We start from the raw sequence: 26,690 nt of genomic DNA, 5'->3' as shown, positions 1-26,690 counted from the left end.
ATTCCCCACAACCCCCAATGAGACGCAATCAAATCAAGCAGCCTCACTAATTTCAGTGCATCTCTCCCCTCTGAGACATTTCTTAATCTCAGGAACCATGCACTCAAAATTGCAACCATCTTTATGATTCAAGTAGGTAGCCGTGTTGGTCTGACGCAGTCAAAATTAAAAAAAAAATATTATTTTTTATTTTTTATAAGTTTATGTTGATTAAAATCATTCTTCCTTTTAAATATTGTATTTTTTCCTGTTTTTTGTGCACTACAAATAAAATATGTGCAGTGTGCATAGGAATTTGTTCATATTTTTTTCAAACTATAGTCCGGCTCCCTACAGTGCCTGAGGGACAGTGAACCGGCCCTCTGTTTAAAAAGGTTGAGGACCCCTGGCCTACGCTATGCTAGACATGGTCTATGCAATGATCAGCAGAACCTCATGAATGATGCATCGTATCCATGGAAAATGTAGCACAGTGACCAAATGTATTACAGTAGGTTATATACCTGGAACTTCACAAACAGCTCAACTAGTCGTCTTGTGTTTCACGCGCTTATGCAAAAGGATACCCCTATGATTCTGGTAGTTAAGTAGTGTGTACACATGCTACATTAAGAAAGCCTGTCTCAAAAAGTACTAATAAGCTGTGTCCCTTCAGTGCCAGTCACTATGTTGACATAAAACTGGTTTAACTTCTAAAAATGGAAGTGGCAGAACTCAGGAATCCTTGGAACTTGCATCTTCCGATCTGGAAGCGCCAGCCCCTAATCCCAAGTGTATCTAAGCCTGCTCACTATGCTTGGCCATGTATATTAGAGAAGGAAACATATCAGAGGCACTACTTCCCCTACAAGTCTAAAAGAAAAATCTGCAGTAGTGAAATAGTTTCTTCTTCTCTTGAATAGATGTCTATCTTCCACTCAGCACCAAAAGGAAAGAGTTGGCAGAAAGTGGCCTTTCAAACAGGACTGCCATAAAATTGGGAGATGTATATAAATAACATTTATCCAAAGGGGTGGGGGGAAGCTGAACTAAAACCCTTTCGCAGTATAACCTCCTCCCACAAATATATTCTTTCACCTTTGTTACAAACAGAGAAAGTACTGTACTCAGAACAAAGCTGATACATTCAGAAGGATATCCTCCACTCCCACACACTTCCTAAGGAATCAACTTTTATTTCCTGGACAAGAAAATGGCTTACAGCCAGAAATTTCCTGTGTGGAAGAATAGGAAACGGCCACATGCTTGCCACTTCTCTGTCAGAAGGACTGTACATTAGGATGGTAGACATTCCAACTAGTTCAGGATAATGAAGTATAAAATGCCGCCTTCTGACAAGGAGAGAGCAGTCCCACCTCCAGCGGATCACTAAGGAGCAGGAGTAGACTTAGAGCAAAAATATTCATTTGGTCCAGGGTGGGGGAGGAAATTAAGACATTTACTTGGGGGGGGGGCTTGTTAAAAAAAAGTTTATTCTGCTTTGTACTTGCTGTCCTACTTTCAACCACTTCTTTTGGTTTTCATATGCATTTCTCAGATGAGAGGAGTCAGTTGTAGACAGGAGAGCTAAGCCTGTCATCACCTTCTCTCTTTGAAGCCAGCTACTGTGATCCTTGAGTCTACAGTTGCCTCATTCTTCTCCACTCCCACTCTTATTCTTAGCAACTTCAATATCCATATTGACTCACATTCTGAATCTTGTTCAGCACTTCCTCACACAAGTTCTTTTGCTTTCACCCACTCTTCTATACACCAATTTATTTTGCGTTGGCAAAACAAGACTATAGTCTGCCTAGTCTTTTGTTTTTAATGTCTGCTAGTCCCCAAGTCAGTTTACCAGTGGCGCAGAATGAAATGCCACTCCACCAGCCACCATCGAGCCAAGTGCTCCATAAACTGTATAGAGTGCTCAGACATTTCCTAAGAATTCCAATCTGCTCAGACCAATGGTGGCTAGAGGAAAGGAGCTTTGTTCAGCATCATTACCAATGGTAAACTGGGCTGGGAGCTGGAGGGTAGCATCACAGTGCTGGGCAGGGCAGAGTGGTTTAAACCTCTCCGCCCAGCTGAGCACCACAATGGGAAATAAAATACTCCATGCTCCTCTGTTGATCTTCACAGATCAGCTGAGCTGCAGAAAGGCAGAGGATATGCAGTGTGATCATGCCACCTTTGGTCTAAACACCCCTGAGTGGAGGGTGTGACAATGAGGAAAAGTGACCCTTGGACCAAAAAAGGTTCATCACCCAGTCTTAGATCTTGCAATATGAAGAAATGAATTGATCGTTAGTCTTCATTCTGATCTTTTTCCTCTCTCAAATCATTTTGTTTGCTTTAATTTCTTCCATTTAATTTTTCCTCTAGGGGTGTATCCAACACTGTGCACTAATGCAACACGTTTTACTCTTCCTCCCCCTGTGCATCCTAAAAATATGCTCCAGAGAGTGCTCCAGCTCTCTGAAGTGGATTTGAGAGTTGGGGAGATGGGGAAAGTTCTGCTGCACAAGCAGAAGTTTGCTGCACTAGCAGAACTGCAGTGTTGGACATGTCCCAAAGTTTCTGAACCATCTGAGAACTTCATTTTCTACACTTGGATATCTGTGGGAACTCATCAGTCTTTTCTCTTGCAATCTCCTTATTCTGCAGTTGTGTATTTTGTGTTCTGAATGGTCACACATTATACTATTTTGCTCTGGTTTCCATCATACAACTGATATTCTGCTTTAGCAGTCTCCCTTTTTATCTTATTTTTATTCCTACATCAAAGCTGCTGAACATCTCTGCAAATCTCAGTAACTCCACTCATTATGAATTCATGCTTTCATTCTGCTCACGTGCTTTAATGCTAAGCAATATTACTCATCTCACCTTATTTTTATCAGTAAAAGTGCTCTCTTTAACTATGCTCTTCTTCGTTGGGTTGCAATATTCTGATATAATTCTCTGTCATAGGGTTGCAATATTCTGATCTAATTCTCCGTCATACTTGCCGAATCTTCATCCTCCTTTTGCTATTCTCTATATTCTGCTTCTGACAACATTCTTCTTTAGTTAAACCCACCACTACTTCTTTACTTTATCCAGTGTTCCTCTACCCCCCGCCCCTTCTGTATATCTCTTGTTCTGTCCCCGCCTCCCCATCCTTTTCTCCATTTCTTTCTCTCTTCTGGTGTTGTTCTCTTTGCTTTTATATACGCTATGCTATTTCCCCTGATACTTAAAAAAGCCTTCTGAATCCTCCTCCTCCCTAGAACTGTTATTCTTTTTCTGTTCTCTCTTTCATTCCTACACTTCAACAACCAATACCTCAGCTTTGTTTCTCCAATTCCCTTTTTGACACTTCCCAATCTGGTTTTTGCTCTGTGCAAACTGAAGTTTTAAAACTGCTTTTCTGTTTAAGGTATCCTCAAAATAGCATACAATAAAACAAAGTAGCAGAATTTTCAAAAACCATGTTGCTTTATTAAGAAAAGACAGACAAAATAAAATTTTGAGCAGCACAGAATGAAGCAAAATCAGCCACAGAAAAAGTCAGCCGCATCAAAACTACCAAATACAGGAGGGGCAACTAAAGGACATGTTAAAGGACAGAAAATAGTGATGAAAAATTAATAGGGGAAGGAGGAAGTTCCAGAGTCTGGTTGCTACAACTGAGAAGGCGTTGTTCCACATTCCCAACTGCACTTCCCAGCCACAATAGTGGAACGCAGAACAGGACCTCCCCAGGGACCTCAATAAGTGGGTGGGATCATTAGAACATGTAGTCCTTTAAATATGCTAATTATAAATCGGCTAAGCCATAGGACAAACCTTGGTTATAGTTCATGGTTAGTCTGGAGGGAGCTTAACCTTCAGATGACACGATAAGCCACACTATGGCTTAGCACAGCACTGCACAGCAGTGAAATGACTGGAAAGGAGCAAAGTGGCCAGAATCTGCCCTGTGGGAACCATTAGGTTTATGCTTTACCATTATTTGGCTTAGCATGACATGCAACGCAAGCCCATGTGCTTCTCTTCACGGTCTTCATTTACTGACCCAATTAAGTTTCAATTTACAAGTATTTTCCTGCTCTTACCCCTTATCTGTCTTAGTTACTTTTTCCTTTCTCCCTTCATTCATGAAATGATAATATTATTATTAAACCTTCATTTCCTTGTGCCATTTCCTGTGCAGATGCCATCTCTTTCACTCCCCTGGCCCTTGATGCATGGAATTCTCTCCTCTCAGCAAGCATCCTCTTGTCCTCCTTTAATATAAGCTCATCTCTTCTCTGTTGCATTTCCCCCCTGGTGTCATTCTATTTTTATACCCTTCTTACTGTTAGGCTAATTATTATACAGGTTTTACTGTAACTGTCGGCTGACAGAAAGAAAACACCAGCAGAATAGGGAGGCAGGCAAGTATCAATACTCCCCCCCTGCAGTACCACACATCCCTAAATCTGTTCTGAAGGGTTGGGGGACTCTTTGAACCCAATTTAGGGGGCATTGCAGCAAGCAGGGAGGGAATTATTTCCCTCCATGCCCAATTGGTGTACTACTTGTGTAAGCAGACAAGATCTATTGGATGCCAACAGATTTTTCTTCACTTTAAAGTTTGTACACTACACATTAATTCAACTTTAGAAATAGGCAGAAACAGAAACATAATTCATCTTTATTAGCTAAGCTGAGAAGTGACCAAGCACATGCATGTAGTCCAGTCTCTCAGTGTGCTGTAGTTTGGTCCCCATGGCACCCACTCTTGCTGTACCGCATTAAGTTAACTGAACATAGTTGCCTGTTTTGGCTGAAATAGGAAATGGTCATTAGCAGATTTCAAATAAGCCAGGAACCTAAAACTGTATTTTGAAGTTAGTCTAGAATACCACCTCATTCCAAACTAGGCAACGTTTCCCATTTCATATGAAACAGGCAACTATGGTCAATTGAGCACTTCCTGGCTCACTGTGGTACACCAAGAATGGGAGCCATGGGGCTAAGTACAGGGGCAAGAAGGTCTGTGCATATTGAGCCATGGTATTATCGTCCAAACACAGCCACTGTTAATTTGTTCCCTAACATCCAAAATCCAAACATCAGTAATTATAGCCTAATGGAGAATTTAATAATGTACTGAAATATTGTGTGTCATCTTGCTTCCTTGGCAACCTCTTCAAACATGTAACATGGATGGAATAGGGAACCTATGGTCCTATAGATATTGTTTGACTCCAACCCCATCAGTCCCAGCAGCACGGCCAATGTTCAGGGATGGCAGTAGTTGTATTCAAACAACATATGAAGGTCCACACTCCACAGGTTCCCCATTGCACACTTCGGGGAAAACTTCACAGAAGGCCCAAGGACAAGTAGCGCTGTGTACTGAAGGGCGATCAGAGAGGCAAAAGAGCTTGAGAAGCAGAATGGTTGAGACCCAAAAGATAGGACAGGAAGAAAGAAGAGGATGGAGTTTTAAAAACCCCAAACACCAGCAGACCCTGTACTAACACCTAAAATTCTTAACTCCCCAGTTCTAGAAGGAGCTTTAGAGCAGGGAGCTGGTGAAAAGGGCCAGTACATTATGGAGAAGTTGATGACATATCTTACACACAGAGCTGTAGGAGAAGCTATTCCGTTATTATTTAATTTGTATTCTTCCTTTCAACCTGAGAGTTCCCACGGCAGTTGATGTGAAGGGAGGCAACAACATATGTAACTTACTTGACCATGCCCAAAGCTTCTCCTAGTCCTACAGAATAGTTTCGGTTGTGTGTGTGGTTTTTTTAAAGTAATAAAGATTTAATTAAATCTGCTGGCTTTTTCCAAACAAAGTTTGTAGAGCCTTGAGGGCAAGCCAAGTATTTTCTTTTCGGAGTTGGTTCCTTTGGGCTTTGAATGTAAGCCTTTCCTATAGAACTCACCTAAGGAACATTTTAACTACTACTATTTGTTTATTATTGTTCCGATTATATTGGAGCCAGGATAGTATTTCTAAGCTTTTAAATCTCCATATATAAGACCAAACAGAGCCACTCACTTCAATCCTAAACATATTTACCAAGCAGTCTGTCTGCTTGAAATCAACAGACTTCACACAACCCAAACATTTACATAAGTATAATATAAAAACAAAAATGTAGTAAGAGCAGAAACACAACCTTTTTTTGTGAATGCCTACCAAGATAAATGGTTTTGTACACCTTCAAGAAGGCAATGAGATTAACAATGTACCTCTTGGAAATGGGTAATACTTAGGGCCATTACAGTATGGACACTACTTTTAGTCTACCCACAAAGGGAAGAGGATCATAAGAGCATGGGATCTACAGAATGCAGACAGTATGGAGGTTCAAAACAAGAGGGGGAGTCTCTCAAGTATTTAGGTCTCAAAAAATGAAAGGCTTTAAAGGGCAAGTGCCAGAAGCTTAAGCTGGACACAGATGCAAACAACAAGCCAATGTATTTGCCACATCTGTTGAATATGTTCCCACTTCCCTGTCAGGAAATTAGTAGTGGCATTCTGCATAACAGTCTAACAGGCAGATTCACATAATTGCATTACAGTAGTAAACCTTACATGTTACAAAAAGCAGATAAATAAAGCAAGATAACTGACCTCCAAATGTGCACAGCCTACGCGCTAAACATAATTGACAAAAAGCATTCCCGGCTTCCAGCTTATCTGGGGTCTTAAGTTTATAATACAAGAAATGCATCCACATGTTGCATTATTTTTCTCAAATGCTGAGTTTTTCTTATATATTTGCATAACTGTTCTATTGTTCTTGTTCATTATGTCTGCTACCATTATGCTTACAAAAGAATAGTGCTCCAGAGGATTCCTTACTTAGTGCATTGTATTGTTATGGGAGGGGAGGGAGTATGCAAAAATGCCCCTTCCGCACCACACCATAAAGGTAGACACCTTCCCCATTCTCTCTTACAAAATTTTACTATGGTATATTGTGCTCCCAAACAAAGATCTCCTTTTTGCTCTTCTGCATTTTCACATAACAAGAACAATGACACATACTCTCTGGTATACTTATTTTCAATCTGCTTCATGTGGAGTTTTTTGTTCATAGATGTACAACCACACTGCTTTGCCACAGCAGAAATACCACAACTGCATGTTTTTGCAAGAGCAACAACCCCACCCCATTGCTTTGTATTTTGATATTTTGAATGTTTGTTGTAAGCTGCTTTGGGCACAGCTCACACATATATTCAGAATGGCATGTAGACCACTGAAGGGATATAGAGTGGGAAGAAATGCTATTCAGCTAATCCGCAATAATTATCTTAAGTTATTTTATGTATGGTCTTTCAAGAAGTGTTACTATTTTCCGATTGAGAAGAGTACTTTTTCCGATTGGGTTGCTGAGGGCTGAAAATGGCATATGTGCACATGATCTGAGCCTATAATTTGCCAGGTTCATAGGTTAATTGCTGCATTTTTACTTTTATTTTTTAGAACTTCAAAACAAAACATAAACCAATATATAACCACATACAAATTCATAGGTATTGTGGGCAGGATTCTACTTCTACTTTCATAAGGACTTCTACTTGCACAATGAGGCTTTCTCCTCCTGCCTATGAAATTGGCTTGGGGAGGGTCAGGAAAGCCCCCAGAACTGCATGGGGGGGAATACAATACTTGCACAGATAGAACAATCAGAAGAGTGCAACACTGAATTCTTTTTTATGAATATGTCCGAGGTATTACATTACCAGGTTTTGAAAAGCAGTCCTTTTGCAAACCTGTTTTTTTAGTAAAAACAGGATCTTCATAGCAATAACTTTAAAAAACAACTAAATTGGGGAAATCAGCGAGTAGAGTAACTGGCTGTTTGCCTTCAGGCATGAGACAAAACAGCAAAATCCTGTCAGTAAGAGTATAACTTCTAGCTTCAAAGAAGCCAGGATTTCAAGTTAGGTTTTCAAACAACTAGGATGAAAGGCAGTAAATACACAGACTGGATTACAGACTACAGCTGCCCCAAATGGAATGAGACAGCCGTCCCCAGCCTCTCGCCCTCCAAATGTTTTCAGCAATAACTCCTATAATCTGTGACTGTGGCTATGCTGGCTGGACCTGATGGGCATGAGGAGCCAACCATAACAGGAGACCCACAGGTTCTGCTCCCCTGCTTTAAGGGAGTAAACTCTTTCCACAAACAGTATTAATACGTAGCATTTATACATAGCGCTTTTTTCAAAGTGCTTCTCGCACATCAGTGTTGCCGATTTTTACAACTCCTCTGTCGCAAAGCACTATAATTACCCCTCTTTTTTGCAGAAAGCTGTGGAGTGCCGAAAGGTAAAAGCAGCAACAGGCGCAAACAAATTCATGACAACACATGGCTCCATTTATACCTCAAGTCCCTCTTGATGACATGCCATCAGTATAGTTTCCATCCACCTGAGCTTGACCAACAGTGTCAGCATCTTTGCCTAATAAACATGTGTCTCTGGCTGTTTAAGTTTAAATCCTGCTACCTATTTCCGAGTTGGGAGAAGAAGTGAACCCAGAATTTGCCAGCTGGCCAACCTTGCCCAGCAGTAACAACAACTACAAACTGGAGTGCAATCGTTAACTCACTCAGGCAGCTGCTGTAGGGGCTCTTCCTCGAGAGGGTGGGAGTGGGGAAAGGGATACTGCTTCGCCTCGGCAGGGCCTAGCTTTGCTTAAGCGCCCCATGGGGGGCTCCAGGATCCACCGGAAACAAGAGCAACTCCTCTCCCGCAGGGAGCACTTTCTACCAGGAGCGGTCTGCCGGGAAAGAGGAGCTGCTTCCCGGCCAGGGACAACCGCGCACACCGTTGTGGGAGGCAGCCCGGAGAAGAGCCCCCCGCTCCGGCTACACCCTCCCGGGAAAGGAGGCGGCAGCATCGGGCGTCGAGGCCTCCAACCCGGGAATAATAAAGGAGCGAGGCAGCCCGGAGCGCAGAGGTCAGAGCGGGTGAGGGAGCGGGCCCAGCGAAGGGAGAGCGCGTCGTGGGCCGTGGTTCTTTTGCGGAGGGGGGGGTCGCCTGGCCGCGCTTACCTGCACCAAGGGAGCCGGCTAGCATGTCTGGGGCAAAGGCAAGCAGCTCCTCCTTCAAGCTCCCGGTTCCATAGTGCCCGCAGTGGGTGAGGGGCGGGGGGTGCGGGAGAGAAATCGGACGCTGCGCTCAGGTCTCTCCGGACACTTCCGGCCGCGCCAGAAAATTCACACCCTAGAGCCCCTGTTTCCACCCTACGCCGCGCGCACGCGCCTTGAGAACCTTCCGTGCCGCGCGAAATAAGTCCTCATATTCCCCCTACGGTCGTTCTCCACCGGAAGTACGCGTGCGTGCGTGATATTTCCCTTGAAAAGCGGTGGGAGAGTAAGGTGAAGGGAAGAATTTTCAGGCAGGCTTGGGCGGTGTGCGCATGCGCAATGCCGTTCTATGCTCATCCCTTTCGTTGACACTTTTAAAGGGGCCGGTTTCGTTTTAATTTGTCCTGTTGCGTCCTTGTTGTTAAAATTCCTAACAATGCAATCCTATGCGTACATGTCTACGCGGAGGTAAGCCACGCTGTGTTTTAGTGGTATAGGCATAAGGCCCCCAATACAGCCCACAAAAAGTTTTCAAATGTGCAGAATTCAAGCAATAACAAGCAGCTTGCAAAAATTTAAGTCAGCAAAATCTCAAGGGTTTTTGTAAAAAAAACCTCAAAAGCCATACTATCCAAGCTTAACGACAAAGACCCACCGCCACCCATGCACCCCCTAGAACAGTAGGCCTTTAATTAGAAACCTTGCAGGAAGCAGCTCCTAGAAAGGTCCTAAGCAGGTGGCGATGGAGCACAAGTGCAAAGGTTTGCCCCTTGAAGGACCAGACAGTCCCCCACACAGGTTTTATGTTAGGAAGGCAGGAAGCCAGGATTTTTGTTAGGCTGGGGCCAGACATCTACCTGTCATTAACCTATGTACAGCTCTAGATTTGGAATAAAATGTCTCAACAGCAGTTGTTTTAGATTACTTTATATTGACTCCCAGTGCTCAGGAAAATCTGTCAAAGTCTCTACAATTTCTATTTTTGGTTAAGTATTTTTATTTATTTACTTGATAGCTATGCCCATGGGGCTGCCCTCTGAAGTCTCTTGTGCTCTGCATCCTCCTGTCATGATTTAGACTGGGCCTCTTTCCCACCCATGCATAGCTGTCAAGTGTCCCTTATTTGAAGGGACAGTCCCTTATTCCAGCGCCATGTCCCGCTGCTGTCCCTTATTGATGGATGTCCCTTAAATGATGTCCCTTAAATTTCAAAGGAAGCAGCTCCTCTCCCTCCCTCCCTGCCGGCCAGGGAGGAGGGAGGCTCCAACTGTGTTGCTTGGCTGTGTTGCTCACCCAATAAGAAGTCTAAGAACGACTGGGGGGTGGAGCTTGAATGCCTTGTGTGTGGCTAGTTAATACAAGCTGAGGGGGTTTTTGAATGATGGACGTCATTTTGTTGCACGTGCTGCTGCAAACTTTGCAATGCAAAGCCAGGCCGGGGAGCCATCTTAAGTTGAGGCTGCATAGGCCTTGTGGTGCATGTGATTCAGATTCTATTCAGTTGAACCTCTGGTTACAAAGTTGGTTGGACAGTGTTCTCAAAGCTACAGGTCCCTTATTTTGGCTGTTGGTCCCTTATTTTCAAATCTGTAAGTTGACAGCTATGCCCATGATGGGCTTTGATTCCCACATCAACCGTCAGGCAAGCTTGATTTGATTTCACCCCCCTCACTTGGTCACATTGTAAATCGTAACCCACCCCTTCTTCCCTAATGGGAGGGGAGAAAGCATTTTGTGGTTTGCCTCTGGTACCAAAATGTATTGGGCTGACACTGCTGTTACACCATACTTCAAGGAGGTTAGAAAGCTTGCCTTTAATACAACAATAAATCAAAGTTTGCTAATGTTTTAAACACATGCATAATGGATGCACAAACCATTTGCACAATTATAAAAAGCAATGTCTGAGAAGGCATATGACTATAGCCAACAAGGAGGAATAGTTAGTACTGCTGCACTATGCTGTCCTCAGCCTAAGAGCAATTCTGTTGTGGAATTTAGTTATAACTTTAACAAGCCCAAACTGGATGGCTAAAAAAAAACAAAAAGAAAGTTCAGAACAGCCTTCACCAACCCAATACCCTCCAGATGTACTACAACTCCCATCAGTCAGCACAAAAAAGTCTGGAGCTGCACTCTCCCTTCACTCTCCCTTCCATTACAGAACTGGGCCCAGGAGTTAAAAGATACCTCACTGAGAATATCAAGATGTGAAAGGTAATTTCTACTAGAAGCTGTGATGGAAATTTGATTTAAGAAATCATTATTATCTATTTGACTTACTCTTCACTTAACTACAAAAAAGACATATAAAACAATACATTTCAATAAAACCATTCCAGTAGCACACCTGTTCTGAAAGCCCTGCGCTAACTGTCAGGGAACTACCAGACCCGATTTAAAGTGTTAGTACTAAGACTAGAGGGGACGCGGGTGGCGCTGTGGGTTAAACCACAGAGCCTAGGACTTGCCGATCAGAAGGTCATGGTTCGAATCCCCACGACGGGGTGAGCTCCCGTTGTTCGGTCCCAGCTCCTGCCAACCTAGCAGTTTGAAAGCACATCAAAGTGTAAGTAGATAAATAGGTACCACTCTGGTGGGAAGATAAACGGTGTTTCCGTGTGCTGCTCTGGTTCGCCAGAAGCGGCTTAGTCATGCTGGCCACATGACCCGGAAGCTGTCTGCGGACAAACGCCGGCTCCCTCGGCCAATAAAGCGAGATGAGCGCCGCAACCCCAGAGTCGGTCACGACTGGACCTAATGGTCAGGGGTCCCTTTAGCTTTTACTAAGACTAGGCCACATTTTACAAACAGACATTCCCACTCTTAAGAGTGTGAGTGACAGGCTGGTGCAGGAAGGAAAGGTGAAGAGATTTTAAAAGTTGTGGAACCCCTTGGAGATATCTTCAGACTGGGGGTTCCACACAGTCCTAATTAAAAAAGCATTGAATTAGCTCTTGGTAGACTATTTACTCCTATATTTTAGTACAGAAGCCAGGCACTAGATGGCGTTAGGAACCAGAATTTGGATTCCTGCTAGCCTTTTTATGTGTGTAGGGGTGTGCAGGTGTGTTTACTTTCTTTTTCATGGTATTTTACTTGGAAATGATCAGCAGGAAGCAAAATGCAATGGTAAAAATGCTGAACTTGTAACATAAATGTAAGCTGCTATTTCTGCTATGTTGATCTCACAAAACATGAAAAACATTGTGTTTCAAACTCTTCCTCCTCACACATATAAACACTTATCCAAAGGGTAAGAGATTTCAGACTTTTAAAGGATCAGTCTCCATGAAAGGAAAGAGTACTGGAGACTCACTGACTTGTTTGCAAAGCATTTTTAGGATAAAATTGCTTGCATCCACAGGGATCTTGACTCCACTGTTACAGCACATGAATTTCAAGGGGAATCCAGAGCACGGTCTAGTCTTGTTGTGTTGGATGGGTTTCAGTTGGTAAGGTTCGAGGATGTGGACAAGGTGCTTGGATCGGTCAGGGCAAACACTTGCACTCTGAACCCTTGCCCCTCTTGGTTGAAAGAAACTATCAGGGAGGGGACAGCTGGCTGGGCCAGGGTGGTTATTAATGCCTCCCTCCGAGAGGGAGTTGTCGCTGCCTGCTTGAAGGAGGCAGTAGTAAAACCATTCCTTAATAAACACTCCCTGCACTTGGAAAATCCAAGTAACTACTGGCCAGTTGCTAATCTCCCCTTCTTCGGCAAGGTTCTTGAGCAGGTGGTTGCAGAAAAGATCCAGACCATCTTGGAGGAAACTGATCTTCTAGATCCATTTCAGTTGGCATTTAGGCCCAGTTTTGGCGCATGTATGATGACATCAGTCAGTAGAGAAACAGAAGAAATGTGCCCTTGTTAATTCTCCTTGACTTCTCAGCAGCTTTCAATACTATTACCCATGGTATCTTTCTGGAGCAGCTTTCCACGATAGAGGTTGGTAGCATTGCCTTGTGGTGGTTCTGTTCTTACTTGGATGGTTGTTTCCAGAGAATGATGCTTGGGGAGTGCTCTGTGGCCCTGTAGAGCCTTCAATGTGGGGTTCCTCAGGATTCAATTTTATCCCCTGTGCTACATTAAACTGTTAAGTGGGGTTATCTGGAGTTTTGGAGTAGGTGGTCAGCAATATGCTGAAGACACACAGCTCTACTTATTCCTTTACATTTGCAGGTATGGCAATAGATGTGCTGGACTGTTGTCTTGCCTCAACAGTCATGGACTGGATGAAAACCAATAAACTGAAGCTCAATCCATATAATAGCATTGCTAGTGGGTGGTTCCCTATACCAGATGGCTGGGAGGTTGCCTGCTCTCAATGGGGTTTTACACTCCCTTTGAAGGTGGCTTGAGGCTCAGGTAGCCTCAGTGGTGTGGAGTACCTTCCATCAGCTTTCGTTGGTGGCCCACCTGCTCCCTTATCTGGACAGGGATAGCCAAACGTCCATCACCTATGCTCTGGTAACCTCTAGGTTAGATTACTGCAACGTGTTATAGATGGGGCTGCCTCTGAAGGTGGTTTGGGAACTTCAGTTGGTGCAGAATACAGTTGCTCATTGGGGCAAGACAGTTTGAGCATATCAGTAGCCCAACTGCACCAGTTCCCATTGAGTTCCTGGGACCAATTCAAAGTGCTGATTTTGACCCATAAAACCTTTAAGCGGATAAGGACTGCAGCGGTACCTCAAGGATTGCCTCTCCCCAGGCTTTGTGAGCATCATCTGAGGCCCTTTTTCGGGTGCCTCCTCCACGAGAGGTTTGGATGGTGGCAACATGAGAATGGATATTTTCTGCAGTAGCTCCCCATTTGTGGAATGCTCTCCCCTGGAAGGCTTGCTTGGCACCTTCATTATACATTATACATTATACATTATTTTTGTACCAGGCAAAAATATTTCTGTTCAACCAGGCCTTTGGCTGTTTAACATTCTTTGTAAATGTGTCTTTGTTTTGTTCTTACTATGCATTTTGTGTTTTTGTTTTTATTTTATGCTGAGAACCACCTTGAGATCTTCAGCTTAAGGGAATCATAAAATAAAATGAGCCACAATTAGGCTCAAAGAAGGCTCATTGCTGCATGGGACCATCTTCAGGATGTATACATGTGTGTATGCTGCCTGCCTCCAGTTCTGGCCCATATGGCTGCTCCTCTGGAATTTGATCAACATTTGTGTTTAGCTTTAAAGTTTGCAAGGCTGGGTCAATTAAGGATAGCAGCCTACATTTTCTTATGGATGCAGACATTGCACAAACAAGCTTGAGGGGCATATCGTATCAAGGAACTTCTACATTTCATGTCTCTTTGATGTCAACAGATGTCATTCTTTCTTTTCTGATTGGTTTGCTTTGTATGTCCCACAAAAGACCTATTCCCAGTTAAGTGCTATCAGACTGCAGCATGAGGGTAGGATATGATGCACACTTTCCTGCGAGTGAGTTCATTGAATCCAATGGGGGACTTCTGAGTAGATATGCATAGGATTGTGCCATGCATACTGCACAGCTCAAAGAGACAAGTTTAATTTCAAGCCAATTAAAAATAATGTCTATCATGATTTTAATTTAAATCAGGATTTCTTCTGATTTTAAATTAAATCAGGGTTTTCCCTCGAAGAATAGTTCCTCCATTCCTTCCAAAGTGTAGCATGCGAACAGGTGGCTGTACCTAAAAGAGAGCAGGGCCCCTTCACCTTTAATAGTTGCATAGTTGTGTAGAAGAGGGAATTCCAGCATCTGACAACACTGCATGCAGTGGAAGGAACCACAGCTATGTGGAAGTGAGGTGCCTTGATATAATTTAAGTGGGGGCGGGGTTTCCTGTTGGTGGCAATTCCTACCATACAAAAATGAAACAGTCCCCAAATGAATGTAAAAACCCATTATGGGTTTTCCCCACCCTGTCAGTACAGAACCAATAGGATGGAGGCCAGAGGTGGTCTGGGGTGATAAAGCAGAAAGCGCTAGAGTCTCACCGCTGCCAGATTAACATAAAAAATTCAGAGCATCAACTGCTAGTTATTACATTTATTTATTCAGATGTACAAATATGAATATTTATTCATAGTCGTACATATGACTAATTTCATCAATGTTGAATATAAGAGCTTATATAACGTTTTTGTCCACTAAATTAAGGAGACAGAAACGTGTCCAAAAAGTAGATAGCATTCATCCTGTCTTGACAGGGCCCCCTTAAAAACACTTCTGAATTCCCTGACCAGCAGCATATATAAGGCAAAGGAGAAACTGAAATACAGTAGAGGAAGAAGCAATGCAGGATTCCAGCAATTAAAGCTTTCCAACCTTGAGACTTCTTCCCTATTGGCAACGGGCCAGTGCATCTGGCTGCTAACCAGAAGGCTGGTGGTTGGAGCCCACCCAGGACGGCTGTGGGCAAGATTCCTGCATTGCAGGGGGTTGGACTAGATGACCCTCAGGGTCCCTTCCAACTCCACAATTCTAATCTATGTGCAGTAAGGACAGGTCCACCAGCTTCCTTTTTTTGCTTACACGATACTGTGTAACTCATTAGAACTGGCACCGATAGAAGCCTGTTTTACATAACCTTGATTTTGTTAATTTATTTTGCCAGTCTTGGTTGTAGGTTTGCAGCCCTCACAACATGGCTGTTTCTTACATTGCATTCCCCTCCTCCCTTTTATCTATTTTAAAATTAATTACCATTCTCTTTTCCTGGAGGCAGTTTGCTTAATTAGGCATAGGGTTAACAAACTAGGTTAATGCGGACAGCAAAAACACTCTCCACTTCAGCCAAATCCAGGCAGACTTGTGTTGCGAATATTCATAGTTCTCCTGAACTAGAATGAAATCCTAGAACTCACAGTCTCTTTGTTTTACTGCTTATGCATCCAGAAAAATAAAACTGACCAAAGAACATACCAAATTAATTCACATCCCTTATCTTTAGACTCTCATTCTTACAGATAGCACACATACTATCATTATAGTTTCTAAAAACAGGCTTTGTTATTATTTTGCAGAGTAGGGAGAAGCTCCGAACATTATTTTGGTTTAGTTTTTGAATAGTTGATTTGGTATGCCTTCGAATCAATGGCTAAACAATACATCATCGCTAGTGAAAAGGACAACAGTCATATGACTTATCTGCATGCTTTGACAGTAAGGAAAGTATGATTGAACGCCACCTGTGCTATAAATTGCCATGGAGTTAGTGTGAAATAAATTGCTGTTCCTATCTCTACAGAGTCCCTGCATTGCATTTTAAAAACTAAAATAATAATCCTTAAGATTTTACCTTTAAGTAATTTTTACTTCATAGGAATAGCACCATAGCTTTTCTACTGGTTAATTAAACCTGCAGTCCACACTTGCTAGAGTCGCATTGAAGTCAACAGGGATTACTTCTGATTAGGCACGTATAGGATTGTACTGTAACCGTTCAATACATTTGTTGAAACCATGACTGATTTCAAATCCAATGTAATCACTCAGCCAACAAATTTACCTCCTAGGGCAATGCCTGCCCTTGTTGAGTTTGGGTTCCCATGATTTTTCACAGTGGAACATGTGGTTTGGCAGCTTTGTTCTGTACTGCTGTTGGGTATGTTGATTTCTCCTCTGCCCACTAATTTAACAGTGCATTCAAATCTGGGAAGGATTACACTATTTCATACTCACTCAAAGTGCTATGTGCATTTTATTGTTCTACAACTGCAACTATGTTGAGCTGTGGGGGTGGGGGGAATCCCACCTGCTCTATAAAGTTAATGTTACTATTTGGTCTCCTGGTCCTCATCTGACCTGCATTCATTACAGTTACACTACATATACAGTGGTACCTCAGGTTACATACGCTTCAGGTTACAGACTCCGCTAACCCAGAAATAGTGCTTCAGGTTAAGAACTTTGCTTCAGGATGAGAACAGAATTTGTGCTCCGGCGGCACGGCGGCAGCAGGAGGCCCCATTAGCTAATGTGGTGCTTCAGGTTAAGAACAGTTTCAGGTTAAGAACGGACCTCCAGAACGAATTAAGTACTTAACCCGAGGTACCACTGTTTAGGGCTATGTGTTTTTATAGTGGTATGGCAATTCTCCTGTGTTTGCCTTGTGTATAAGGGGACTCCGCTAGCCATGACATTCTGTACATAGTTTTAAATTTAGAAATCTTCAATAGTAATCACTCTGGAGTAAAATAAGCTTGTAAATAATACTGCTGCAGCTCAGCTGGTGACAGCAAAAGGCCATTGACCCTTTAATCCTTTCTAAACAATCCTGTTCTTTTTGTAGGTCAGGCAGTAAATGAGGCTTCCTCAGCCTAGTGTTACAGACGATCTGGCTGTCCTGAGAAAATTCTCTGAAATGGCTGCACTACTTGAGAAAATGAAATCATAGAACTACAACCCTCTCTACATGTGCAAATCCATACTATACCGTGTTGGATCTGAAATTGTTCCTCACCCCTCAAATTTAGACTTTCCATTCTGGAACTTTCTCCAACAGGCTGCCCTCCCAATGTTGTATTTGGCTGGGGCTGATGGGATTTGTAGTTCCATAACATCTGGAAGTCACCAAGTTGGGGAAACACCATTTTTAATTTCAGCACCTAGTCAGGTCCTACGAAAAGTTCACAAGCAGAACATGATATCTATCTCCTGGTAACATTTTGTTTATTTGTCTTTGTCTTAAACTTGCTACATATCAGCTTCAATACAGAACTTATTTTGAGAATGAATATTCCCACCCCTATGCATCACAAAAATATACATTTTTGTTCTTTGACACATGTTAACCTCATCCGCAGCCCATTTTATCATCTAATACTTTATTTGATTTCCCTGTTTGATATGAATGCCTGCTTCAATTGTTGTTCTCTAAAGCAAACCTTCTCCACCCTGCCCCCAACAACTAAAAAGAAATATTAAATTCCTTAGGGCTCGGTTTGAGCCATGACTCAGTCCTGAAAAATCAACATCAAGGTTTGACAAAGGGATCTACGAAACAATATAATGAAGAAGGGTGCCTGTGTTTCCAAATACGTGAAGAGGACATTGTCCTTGAAGGCTGCAATCATATGATTAGCTTCTTTTGAATAAGTCTCATGGGGTTTACTTCCTTGTAAACATTATACGGTCCAGATGAATGAGTAATTTGAGGGAATCTTGGTTGACTCCTGTTTTGCTAGCCTTGCAGTGGCAGCTAAACCATACTTTCCCCTTTGTACTGCATCTTACTACCACAGCAGCCTTTATCATCCTTCCACCCCATCAATTGCATTCATTAATTCCAACTGCATTCCAAAAAGCACTGCTGCATCTTTCATTTTAGCACACCTCACCCAGCAAACTTTCTCCCATCTACCCAGGGGTGCAAGGATTTCTGAAATGCAATTGTTTAACAATAGAAAGCCGGGTGCAGAGACAAAAGAAAACTGAGTGTACAAGTACTCTTGACTTTAAGAAGGCTGATTTCAAAAAGCTTAAGGAACTACTGGGTGATATCCCATGGTCAGAAATACTCAAAGAGAAGGGGGTCCAAGATGGGATTGGAGTTTCTTAAAGGTGAAATATTGAAGGCCCAAATGCAGACAATTCCAACAAGAAAGAAAACTGGGAGGCACCTAAAGAAGCCAGTGTAGTTGCATGAGCTTACAGATGAGCTGAGATTTAAGAAGGGCATGTATAATAAATGAAAGAAAGGGGAAATCATGAAGGAAGAGTATATATGAGTACCCAACAGTTAAAGGGAGGTCAGGTGGGTCAAAGCTCAGAATAAGCCTAGGCTTATTCTAGAGGTTAAAATTAAAGAGAGGTTAAAATTAAAAAATCAAAAGGTTTCTTCTGCTATGTTCAAAGTAAGAGGAAGAATAAGCAAGTAGCAGGTCCTCTATGTGAAGACAGAAAAATGCTGTTGGGTGACAGAACTGCTCAACACTTACTTTATTTCTGTCCTCACTCAAAAGGAAAGCAGTGCCCAAGCTGGTGATAACAGAATAAATGATGCAGGGAGGGAGCTGCAGCCCAAGATAGGAAAAGTGGTAAGGGAACACCAAGCTACTTTAAATGAATGCAAATCTCCAGGGCCTGATGAGCTGCACCCAAGGGTACTAAAGGAGCTTCTTGGTGCAATCTCAGAGCCTCTGCCTATAATCTATGAGGATTCTTGGAGAACAGGTGAGGTCCCTGCAGACTGGAGGTGGGCAAATGTTCCCCATCTCCAAAGGCCTGTCAGCTCTACAAAAACAAATACTTGAGGTACAAAGCCTCAAAGAATCATGAAAACGGTTGTATGACACAACAGAGAGATGGGTTGGTCCGGTGCTGCTGTTGTAACTGAACCCATCAAGTCAGCCTGTCAATATGCTTGGCAGGGGCTGTTGCCTGTGGGGGGGGGGGAGGCGGGTAGCGCCCCTGGGGTAGAGGGATCTTGAGCCCCACCCCCAAAGTTAACACCTCTGAAAGGAACAACAAAAATTACTTTCCCTATGCTATTAGATTGCTGAAGTGAAGAAAGATTAGTGCAACAGGGGATGGAAGGATGGTGAACTTTACTAAATAAACAAATCCCCGAGCTCAGCAGAAACATGTTGTAAAATGCTCCAAATGCACCTGACACCTTGCGTTTCTACCAAAGCGCAACTGTACCTCTTGCAAGTACTAAAACCCACCCTAAACGCCGCTGCCAACCCAACTCCTTCCCCTCCCCGATTTCCCTCCAAGCCGAACGAGCAATATTCTTTTGTGGTCCTAAACATTGACGCGACTCTGCGCTTGCGCGAGAGCTGGGGCACTCGCACCGAGGCGCAGCGCGCCTGCGTAGTCGCTTCCCCATACATGCTGGCATTGCTGCTGCTGCTGCTACTGGGAGAGGCAGCTGCAGCGGCTCAGGTTCACCTGCGCGGTCGTGTCTTCTTGGGAGGAGGAGGTAGGTGGCTGCTTCTAGGCTGTGTTTTGCGCTGCTCGCTCTGGTGCCTCCGCGCCCGCTTTGCTTGCTGTGGCTGCTTCCCTTGTGCTTTGGCGCTGGGGCGGCGCTTGTTGTGCTTTCGAAACTCCTCGGGTAGCGACTGAGGCGCGACGCCTCTTCCCCTCCGGCTGGAGTATTCCGCGTCTTCCGTTCCCTAGTCTCCCTTCGCTTCCCTGCCTCTATTCCCGGAGGAAGCTGGCGGGAAGGTCTCGGCCTTGTCCTCTCTTTCTCTCCGTCCTCCCGGAGACAATATTGAGGCGCGCTTTGGGGAGGGAGGGGTGCTGGTGTCCTCCTAAGCGGGGGCTACCTGTCGCTTTGGTTCCTGCTCTTGCTGTGCATTCTTGGGGGCTTTGCATCCTGGGCCCCTTCGGGTGATGCAGGTTTGCACCGTGCCCGTCTCAGCTGTGGGAGCTCAGCCCGCCGCCCGAGGGCAGGGTGGGGGGAATGCAATGCAGGGAAAGGAGAAAGGACACCTAGCGGATTACTCGTATCCGACCACCAGTTAAGTTAGAGTAAACGGCGTCGTAGTAGACTCTGTGGGAGAGTTACTTGGAGAGGATACGGAGGGTCTACGGTGCTGCTTTAACTCGAGCATTGTAGGGAAAGGGAAACTGCCTGGGGACCGAGTGAACAGTTTAAGGCTGCAATCCTAAATAGGAAGCCCCGTTGAACTTCCGTCTAAATGTTCATTTGGGATCGGGCTGTGAATCTCCCTAGGATAGGCAATTTCAGCAAAGGGTGTTTTTTTTTTTGCGCCTTGCGCGGGCCGTTTTCTCTCTTTCCTCCATTTTCTCCAGTGTGCGTGCGTGTGCTGTTCTTGTTTTTCTTTGGAGAAAGAGGGAAATGTGCCGAAGGCTATTCATATAAACAGAAGCATTTGTGCCGTTTGCAGGCAATTCCAGGAGAGTTAATGAGCAGCCGCGCTAGGCTTCCCTGCTTGCTGGGAGGATTAATAGTTTTGAGTGTTTTTCCATTCAGATGTAACTACCGTTGTATCTAGACTGGGCTGTCTTCGCATGGTTCAGAAATTGTCGTTTTAACCGATGGAAGCTCGTTACTAGTTAAAACGCACACTGCAGCCGTATTGTTAGCGGGTAATCTTTTCCACACGTACATAAAAGGAGGCAGCCCCATGCCTTTTGTGATGGCCTTAGTTACTGGTTTTATTTTTATTTTTGAAGGTGAGGGATTGTTATATGTTTAAAATGGGTGTGTGTGAGAGAGGGTGCTAATGTATTTCACTGAAGGTTATTCCCCATAATTGAAGTAACTGTCCTATTCAACAGATTACCGGGTAAATAAGGCACTGAGGAAATATTTTTGAAGCTGGTTAATGAACATGTTTCATATAGTAGAGGAAATTGCTTCTATGTTGCTTGATTCAAGAGATGTTTCTCTTTGGAGAGCAGCTGTGCTTTAAAGCTAAATTAAAATCCTACATTTGCACCTGGGATTGATTGCTGTGTTGTGCCAATTACCAGTTACAAGTGGTAACTAAATCATCTCTAACATATGTATGTTAAGTACAGCAATTGACTGGTGCAGATATTTAAGCCTGCATCTCTGTGATGCCCTGGAGAGTGTCCCAAGGGCCATAGGACATATAGGAGTCTCTTGGCCATGGTTGAAGATAGAGCTTGATGTCCAATCCTGCCCCTCTACTGTTACCAGAAAAGAAGGACCCAACTCCCCAGGTTCATTACCTGCCAAAGATGAATGAGCTGAGGCAGAAATCAAGTGAAGGCAATGAGCACTTTTCTGGTAATACCACCACCACAGAAAGCCAGCAATGCCTTGCCCTAAGTGACTTTGGAATTCCCAAGATTGGTAGTGCTGAAAGGGACATGTTAAAGGTTGTTCGTTCAGAGTCATGTCAGGAGAGGACCAGAAAATCAGCTGGCTCTAAAGTCCTCCTAGTTCCCTAATATCCCCCCAGACTTAGAGACATTTTAGACCAGGTCTCCTTTTCCTTCATTGTTTCCAGTGAAAGGGTAAATGTAAAGTAAACTTCTCTTTGCCAGTGTGATCCAGACAAAGCTAAGGATGGTCAATTAAACCACCTTTGGATTCCCCTGCTACCCTTGGGGACACACCTTTAATTGCCCTCATGCTTCTTCACTATCAATTGTTTGTAAGCCTACGCATACATACACATTCCATGGAAATAAATGAGACATAATTATCTAAAAACAGTGTTTCAAAGTAGGCCATCAACTACTTTTAATATTCTTAATCAGTGTCTCACCTATATGTAATATTTTTTGCAAAAATGATCTGGATATCTGAGTTCTTTTGTGGCTCAAGATACTGCTTATTTTCTTTAAGGCTAGTGGATGGGGAAAGCTAGATAGTTTACTTGGCTACTGAAATGTTAAATGCTAGTTGGACTCTACAAAAATAATCTGATATGGAAACGTTCATACAGGTTACTGTTCGTGCGATGCTAGATGTATACATGGAACCTTATAAACAAGTGGATTCTTGCACCTAGTAGGTCTTCCCACCCTGTAATAAATTATTGTTTGGATATAGGCTTCTAAGGTGGAAAAAACCCCAGTCAATCCTAAATATGTCTATCCAGAAATGCATCCTGATTAGTTCAGTGGAAGTCACTGGAACTTACTTCTGTGTAAGTGTGTATGCAGTCTATGTGAAATGAGCTGGAGAGAAGTTCTCATAACTAAGCCAGCCTTCCCCAATCTAGTGCCCTCAATAGCTTTTGGACCACAACTCTTACGGTAATTATTCCTGGCCATTGGCCAGGCTGGCTGGAGCTCATGGGAGTAACAAGGGTGTACCTAGGGTTGGCCCTCATCAAGGGTGCAAAAATTGTGCCTCTCCACTCTGGCTTGGAGTGGCTAGGAGCTCACTGTTCCACATGCTCCCTAGGCACCTTGGTGGAGCTCCTTGCCAAGGGCACAAGGTGTTGGTTGGGCTCCTTTCCAAGAGTATAGGCCTCTGGGAGTTGTAGTCTGAAAAAATATTGAGAGCACCAGACTGAGGAATGCTGATCTAAGGTTGTGCTTCTGAGCTGCGTACCAGCTCTTGTTGATACTAGGTAAAGGAGAATGGAGGTGCACTTTTTGGACAGCAGCACCCAATTCCTTTGATAGGTAAGGCTTTTCATAATGCATGTTGCTCTGTGCTCTATTACATTGTGTCTTCCCTAGTGGATAAATTTCCAGCCAGTGCTTCGGTAGCAAGAAAGAGTGATGGAGTTTTGAACAGTGGAGGATGGTGTAACCTGATTGTACATCATACATAATTTTTATGGGAAATTAAAGCAATCATACATTGATAACTGACCTAGGCTCTGTAGAAATTAATCACCTCTTCTCACCTCTGTTGAGGTGTGAAAATATAACAATTACCATTGAACTGAACACTTAAAGCCACGTCCTGTAATCTCTTCATACATGATTATTTAAAACAGGTTCAAATATGTTTACAAATTTGTAGCTGTTGATTCTCTGAAAATAGGAGACTGCTGTTCAGAAGCTTTGCTGCAGGGATGATTCAGTATAAATAAGTTGGCAATGGTACATTTTCTTCATTGTAAGCAGGATAATCTCATGAAGGGTATTTCTACAGGTCAGTTGCATGGTTTATGACCTTGACTGCAGTAAAAATATACTAACAGCTCTCTTTTCTCCTATATTTTTCCCTAGTCCAGAAGTCTCCCTTCCTTATATTTGTGTTCGCTACCCATTTCTCATCATTTTAGTTCATATGTTCCAGAGTAAGCTTGACAACATTTATTGGATTTCATGCTAATTGGTAGCCAACCCTCTTGCCACTGCTCCTGTTGTTAATAGCCAAAATCAGATCACAATAATGTTTAGCTACTGCAAGTAATGGCTTATTTTATCTTCCAGTAACCAGCAAGTATTTTCAGCATGGCATGCTAAGCTTCTGGTGACTTTGAGATAAGGAATAATATTCACTCTTAAATAGAGATCTTAAATGAGTTTTTAGAAGTAAACATAATAAAGGCACTTAGCAAGAGGAGAACACCATACTCACTTCATTATTTTTCACCCTACAAAAAAATGAAATCACTTGCTCTTGAACTGACAAATGTATTAGGCTAGTTCTCAAAGCTACCAACTCCCATGGGTTGCTTTCTTCCTGCATGTAAAGCATTTTGGGATCCTGCTGTTCTTAAAGTATAAGTGAGATGAAGGCTTCTCCTTTCTCTTCTGTCCAGATGTGGCATTGACCAGTAAGTGTCTTGTGCTGGGAAACAAAACATGCTAGAGGAGTATATTATGTACTTTAATAAAACAAAACAAAAACAGCCTTGCCCTTCTCGGTCAGCTTTCACATGAGGCACCAAGTAAGTCCTTTTTATAAGCTGGTGCTTTTTGTCAGCTTATAAAGGGCTTAAACCTCTGCTCTCATCTTACTTTCTGAGAGGGAAGAGAGAAAAGGCAGCCCCCACTTCTATTTAAAATAGTTGCAGCAGCCTGCCAATCCCGCTTAACATGTTGTGTTTCTCTCCAGTAATCTGATTCTCAGGTTTAGTTCTGCTATGCTGTGTCCCTGTGAAGTCTTAATCTAATAAAAAATCTGGATTCATTTACAAAGAAGGAATATTCAGCACATTAAGAATTGTTACATCAGGCACCTAAAGAATGCATTTGTTGCAGAAAAATATAGTATTAAAACTGCCCTGAGACCTCCGGGTATAGGGTGGTATATAAATTCTAATAATACTAATGCTAATACTAAATAAAAAACCCAGTGAACTATAACCCATATTTAAACATATTTATAAAAACCTTCATAAGACATGTATGGAAAAAATAGTCGCTTAGAAGTGTGAAAGGAAGGAAGCTTGCTGCTGTGAAATGAAGCACAGGTTAGAAGTATAAAATAATAAGAGGTTATATTAAAACAAAGACTCTGATGACACATGACCAGTACAGGCAGTGATGACAGATTAACACGTGTCCAAAAGATGCACGATTGTGCATGGCACCAAACCTGGAAGTGACCCTAAAATGTGGTAGGGGGTGGGGTGGAGCGAGCTTATACGTGCTAAGAGAACAGAACTCCTGCACAGTTGACCGTACTGCGAATACCCAATACCAGACGTTTGAGAGTGGAGATTAAACTGTATATTGGTGACTCCATTCCTTTGGAAGTAATGTAGTTTACATTGCAAGACCTCAAAGCCTCATCATAATTTTGAATATGTTGAATTTGCAGATCCTTGGCTATCTTACCTGGCCCTGCTGGGTGGGGCTGATGGGAGTCAAAAACATCTGAGGGCTCCAGGTTAGAGATAATTGTAAACCTAGCTGGTTCATGGACAGTGCTGCTCAGAGACTTCTCAACATGAGATGAGTAACTGCTACTGTAAATATATCCAAATGCACACACTAGCTCTAGTGTAGACAGTACTCTGTGTTGTTGTTGCTGCTGCTGCTGCTGCTGCTGTTATTTCTATCCCACCTCAAGGTAGCTTAGAGATAAAAACAAGCACTAACAGCACAAGTAAACAATAATTAAAAAACAATTAAACAGTGATAGAATTATACAGAATCTATTAAACCCATACAAAAAATCTTATTCTAACCTCAAAATTCTAGGCTGCCAGCCATATAAGCTTTCTCTACTTCTAGCCATAGTTGCCAGTTCATTAAAAAGTTCTCAGTGACTTAAATGGACATAATGTCTTGCGCGCGCACACACACACACACACACACACACACACAATGAATTATGTACAGAGATGATAGAAAATCTCATTTGTTAGATGGTCTCTGCATTCACTGATCATTGTGCCATTGGCCTGGATAGCCTGAGGACTCTCCTGGTTCTATTGGTTGCGGTTCCCTGACTTAAAGGAGGCAGGGAGAACTAACTGGGAGTTTGCACACTTTCGGAAGAAGCATTTACACTGAAAAAAATGTTATGACGACAACAATAATTATTCAGTTACACAGAAATGTTGTGTTCTGCTCTAATAATATTTCCCCCTTGCAATTGCCCATTCTCTCTAATCAAAATACTGTGTATTGTAATACAAAGAGGTAAATTCAGGACTGTGTGTGTGCCTTTATTCTGTCCAAGTGCAGAATCTGGTTGTGGGAACAGAATTTAGCATCCTTAATTTTCATTTTAAAAACAGGTTTTGAACTGAGTGTATAAGATTTTGTATGTTCTCAGGAAAGCTCTTGTAGTGAATTTAAGTTTGAAAAGATACATGAAAATCTAGGAGAAACTTAAGGATATATAATTATGGCATTACAAAGGGATAATTGTTTTTCCCATGGAGAGAGAACTATATATAATAGTCTCTTACCTACATACACAAACATTGTATAATCCTGGTAGACAGCTTGCTTCTAATTTCAAGAGCAGCTATTCATTCCCCCCAAAATATTGAATCAGTGTCTTTTGATATTTATAAAATACCCAACTAGGTAAGAAAAAGACCCTGCTGGCCATTTGATTTTCTGAACAGAAGGCACTGTAAGCAACAGTAAATGTATCTTTTGTGAAATATATTGAAAGATGAGCTTCCAGGTGGAGCAAATGAGTTATGATTGATGCACACTTTTTTGACTGTGACTTGAGTTTACATTTATCCAACCCATTTAGAGTTAAAGAAATCAACTTTCCCAATATACTTGCTGACATCCTGATTTGCATCGATATTTCC

The 26,690-nt window shown here is 42.7% G+C and overlaps 2 protein-coding genes across 11 annotated transcripts in view; one reads left to right on the top strand and one right to left on the bottom strand.

Annotated features, from left to right (window-relative positions):
• The window catches only part of RALGAPB (Ral GTPase activating protein non-catalytic subunit beta), a 57,856-nt gene extending 48,436 nt beyond the window's left edge, over positions 1-9,420 (bottom strand). Inside the window, exon 1 of one of the 4 annotated variants that reach the window (XM_083617677.1) lies at positions 9,036-9,420. The gene's annotated coding sequence lies outside the window, so the exon portion shown is untranslated. The remainder of the gene's footprint in view (positions 1-9,035) is intronic. The other 3 variants (XM_083617676.1, XM_083617675.1, XM_083617674.1) reach the window with 3 other exon arrangements.
• The window catches only part of NDRG3 (NDRG family member 3), a 57,809-nt gene continuing 39,921 nt past the window's right edge, over positions 8,803-26,690 (top strand). For 2 of the 7 annotated variants that reach the window (XM_083617751.1, XM_083617747.1), the window contains exon 1: positions 8,803-8,941. The gene's annotated coding sequence lies outside the window, so the exon portion shown is untranslated. Of the gene's footprint in view, positions 8,942-19,844; positions 19,982-26,690 lie in introns of those variants that run through there. The other 5 variants (XM_083617752.1, XM_083617748.1, XM_083617750.1 and 2 more) reach the window with 3 other exon arrangements.

The sequence above is a fragment of the Podarcis filfolensis genome (genome assembly GCF_964270895.1).
Source record: "Podarcis filfolensis genome assembly, chromosome: 6".
NCBI lineage: Eukaryota > Metazoa > Chordata > Lepidosauria > Squamata > Lacertidae > Podarcis > Podarcis filfolensis.
Note: the sequence above shows the minus strand (reverse complement) of the source record. Positions and strands in the feature narration are given on the sequence as shown.